The sequence below is a fragment of the Pan troglodytes genome, chromosome 7, assembly GCF_028858775.2.
Source record: "Pan troglodytes isolate AG18354 chromosome 7, NHGRI_mPanTro3-v2.0_pri, whole genome shotgun sequence".
NCBI classification, from domain to species: Eukaryota; Metazoa; Chordata; class Mammalia; order Primates; family Hominidae; genus Pan; species Pan troglodytes.
In genome coordinates, this window is record NC_072405.2 from 36638039 (window position 1) to 36642171 (window position 4133).

At 39.6% G+C, this 4133-nt stretch overlaps 1 pseudogene; it reads left to right on the forward strand.

Annotated features, from left to right (window-relative positions):
- Positions 1–1455: 1455 nt before the first annotated feature.
- Positions 1456–3531, forward strand: LOC129135603 (tigger transposable element-derived protein 1-like; annotated as a pseudogene).
- Positions 3532–4133: the final 602 nt, after the last annotated feature.

Genomic DNA, 4133 nt, shown 5'->3' on the forward strand with positions numbered 1-4133 from the left:
AACAACAACAACAATGAAATACCTGCTGCAGACTTTGAGCCAGTAGGCAGTTATGCAAAGAAGTGAAAACCGCAGATCATTCTATCTGGCAGCATTGTACCAAGAATGGACTCCAGGGCAACAATGGCTATTGCTCATCTAGAGCCAGAAGTGTCTGGGTTGCTATCTCCATACAGGGGCAGAGGCAGCAGTGATAGTCACACAGAAATAGAACCAATCCATAAAAGTAATTTTGATCATGGCTCCTGGTTATGTAGCCTTCAAGTCTAGTTTTCCAAGGCCTCTCAGTGAGTGGGTGTGAGCTACCCAACATCCTTTTAATAAATTGCTTTGCTACTAATGTCAGTCAGAATCAGTGTCTGTTACTTGCAATTAAGGACCCTGATATATGAGTCCTTTTCTGAGGATGAGTGATTCAGAAACATCAAGGTTCCAGGCACACCCAGAAAATTGATGGTACAGTCACACTAGAAGCATATCAACGTGATTGTGTGGGCTGTGGTGCTTCTTGGAAAAACAACTTAAGCTCTATTCTCTTCTGGAGTTCATCCACATCTTGCATAGATACTGTTGGAATGGCACATGTAATCCTTCGTTCAGGAGGGCTGAGGACCCTACAATGATTAATTTTACATGTCAACCTCACTGCTCCATGGCGTGCCCAAATATTTGGTTAGATATTATTCTGGGTATGTCTATAAGGGTGTTTCTGCATGAGATTAACATTTGAATCAAGCAGATTGCCCTCCCCAGTGTGGGCAGACCTCATCCCATCAACTGAAGGCCTGAATTTTAAAAAGGCTGAGTAAGAGGGAATTTACTCTCTCTGTCTACCTGATGGCCTTGGAACTGGAATATTGATCTTCTCCTGCCTTGGAACTTGTACCATTGGCTCTCCTCGTTCTCAGTCTTTGAGTTCCACATCTTGGGACTTTTCAGGCTCTGTAATTACATGAGCCAATTCCTTATATCTCTTCATCTATATCCATACATACATAAGATATATAAGATACACACACACACACACACACATACAGGTATATCTCATTTCATTCAGCTTTGCTTTATTGCACTTGGCAGACATTGTGTTTTTTACAAATTGAAGGTGTGTGTTAACCCTATGTTGAGCAATTCTATCATTAAGATTTTCCCAACAGCGGGTACTCACATTGTGTCTCTGTGTCACATTTTGGTAATTCTCACAATGTTTTAAACATTATTCTTATGATTATATTTGTTATGGTGATCTGTGATCAGTGATCTTTGATGTTACTATTGTAATTGTTTTGGTGGACCACAAACTGTGCCCATGGAAGATGGTGAACTTCATCAATAAATGTGGGTGTTCTGACTACCCCACCAACCGGCCGTTTCCTCATCTCTCTTTATTTCCCTGGGTTTCCATATTCCCTGAGACACAATATTATTGAAATTAAGCCATTGAAGAACCCTACAATGGTCTCTAAGTATTCGAGTAGAAGGAAGAATTGCATGTCTCTCACTTAAAAGCTACAAGCCGGACACAGTGGCTCACGCCTATTATCCCGGCACTTTGGGAGACCAAGGCGGGCAGATCACTTGAGGTCAGGAGTTCAAAACCAGCCTGGCCAACATGGCGAAACCCCATCTCTGCTAAAAATACAAAAATTAGCCAGGCATGGTGGTGTACACTTGTAATCCCAGCTACTCGGGAGGCTGAGGCAGGAGAATCATTTGAACCAGGGAGGCAAAGTTTGCAGCAAGCCGAGATCATGCCACTGCACTCCAGCCTGGGTGACAGAGCAAGACTATATCTCAAAAAAAAAAAAAATTAGAAAAGGTTAAACTTAGTGAAGAAGGCATGTCTAAAGTCAAGATAGGTGAAGAGCTAGGCCTCTTGTGCCAAACAATTACCCAAGCTATGAATGCAAAGAAAAAGTTTTTGAAGGAAATTAAAAGAGCTACTCCAGACCTTCCACCTGTCAACACACTGATGATAAGGAAGGGAAACAGCCTTATTGCTGATATGGAGAAAGTTTGAATTGTCTAGATAGAAGATCAAACCAGCCACAACATTCCCTTCAGCCAAAGCCTAATCCAGAGGAAGGCACTAACTCTATTCAATTCTATGAAGTATAAGAGAGGTAAGGAAACAGCAGAAGAACGGTTGGAAGCTAGCAGAGGTTGGCTTATAAGGTTTAAGGGAAAAAGGCATTTTCATGACATAAAAGTGCAAGGTGAAGCAGGAAGTGCTGATGTAGAAGCTGCAGCAAGTTCTCCAGAAGATCTAGCTAAGATCATTGATGAAGGTGGCTTCACTAAACAACAGATTTTCAGTGTAGGTAAAATAGCCTTGTGTTGAAAGAAGATGCCTTCTAGGATTTTCATGGCTAGAGAGAAGTGAATGCCTGGTTTCAAAGCTTCAGAAGACAGGTTGACTGTCTTGTTAGGGGCTAATAAAGCTGGTGATTTTAAATTGAAGCCAATGTATTGTCCATTCTGAAAACCCTAGGGCTCCTGAGAATTATGCTAAATCTACTCTTCCTGTACTCTATAAATGAAATAACAAAGCCAGGAGGACAGTACATCTGTTTATAATGTGGTTTACTGAATATTTTAAGCCCACTGTTGAGACCTACTGCTCAGAAAAGAAAAATTCCTTTCAAAGTATTACCACTTGTTGATAATATACCAAGTCACCCAAGAACTCTAATGGAGATGTACAAGGGGATTAAAGTTTTCATGCCTGCTAACACAACATCCATTCTGTAGTCCATGGATCAAGGAGTCATTCTGATTTTCAAGTCTTATTATTTAAGCAATACATTTCATAAGGCTATAGCTACCATAGATAATGATTCCCCTGAAGGACCTGGGAAAACTAAGTTTAAAACTTTCTGGAAAGGATTTACCACTCTAGATGCCATTAAGAACATTTGTGATTCATAAGAGAAGGTCAAAATATCCACATTAGTAGGAGTTTGGAAGAAATTTATTCCAACTCTCATGAATGACTTTAAGGAGTTTAAGTTTTCAGTGGAGGAAGGAACTGCAGGTGTGGTGGAAATAGCAAGAGAACTAGAATTGGAAGTGGAGCCTAAGGATGTGACTGAATTGCTGCAACCTCATGATAAAACTTGAACAGATGAGGAGTTGCTTCCTACGGATGAACAAAGAAAGTAGTTTCTTGAGATAGAATCTATTCCTGGTGAAAATGCTATGAACATTGTTGAAATGACCACAAAAGTTGAGACCATAAACTTAATTGATAAAGCAGAAGTAGTGTTTGAGAGGATTGACTCCAATTTTGAAAGAAATTCTACTATGAGTAAAATGCTATCAAACAGCATCCCATGCCACAGCGCAATCTTTCCTGAAAGGAAGAGTCAATCAATGTGAGAAACTTCATTGTTGTCTTACTTTTAGAAATTGACACAGCCACTCCAACCCTCAGCAACCACCACCCTGATGAGTCAGCAGCCATCAACATCAAGGCAAGACCTTCCACCAGCAAAAAGATTATGGTTTGCTGAAGGCTCAGATGATTATTAGCATTTTTTGGCAGTAAAGTATTTTCAATTAAGGTATGTACATTGTTTTTTGGACATAATGCTATTGCACACTTACTAGACTACAATACAGTGCAGACATAACTTTTATATGCACTGAGAAGACAAAAATTTCATGTGACTCACTTTATAGCAATAGTCACTGAACCAGCAATGTCTCCAAGGTTTGTCTGTGTGTATACATACATACATATATATCTCCTATCTGTTTTGTTTCTCTGGAAAATCCCTAATAGAGACCCTCTCTGGAGAGAAATGTTCCTAGAGGAATAAGGAAATGTGCTTCACCCAGTAAGGAGGGGAAGGGCATTTATTTAACAAGATCTGTTAGGTTAAACCAAGTTTTCTCTAACCTTGGCTATCCATCCACAGACCACTTAATGGACATTTGGAGCACAAATTTTAGGTCATCTCTAAAGAGATTGTAAATTTTATGATAAAATAAAAATACATAAAATCAATACTATTCATTTCAGATCAATGAAAAAAATGACAGTTTGAACTCTTTCGCTCTTTGGAGGGATGACATAGTTTGTGTCACAGGATTCCACATCTGACTGGTTTCTTCTATATTTACCTAAACTT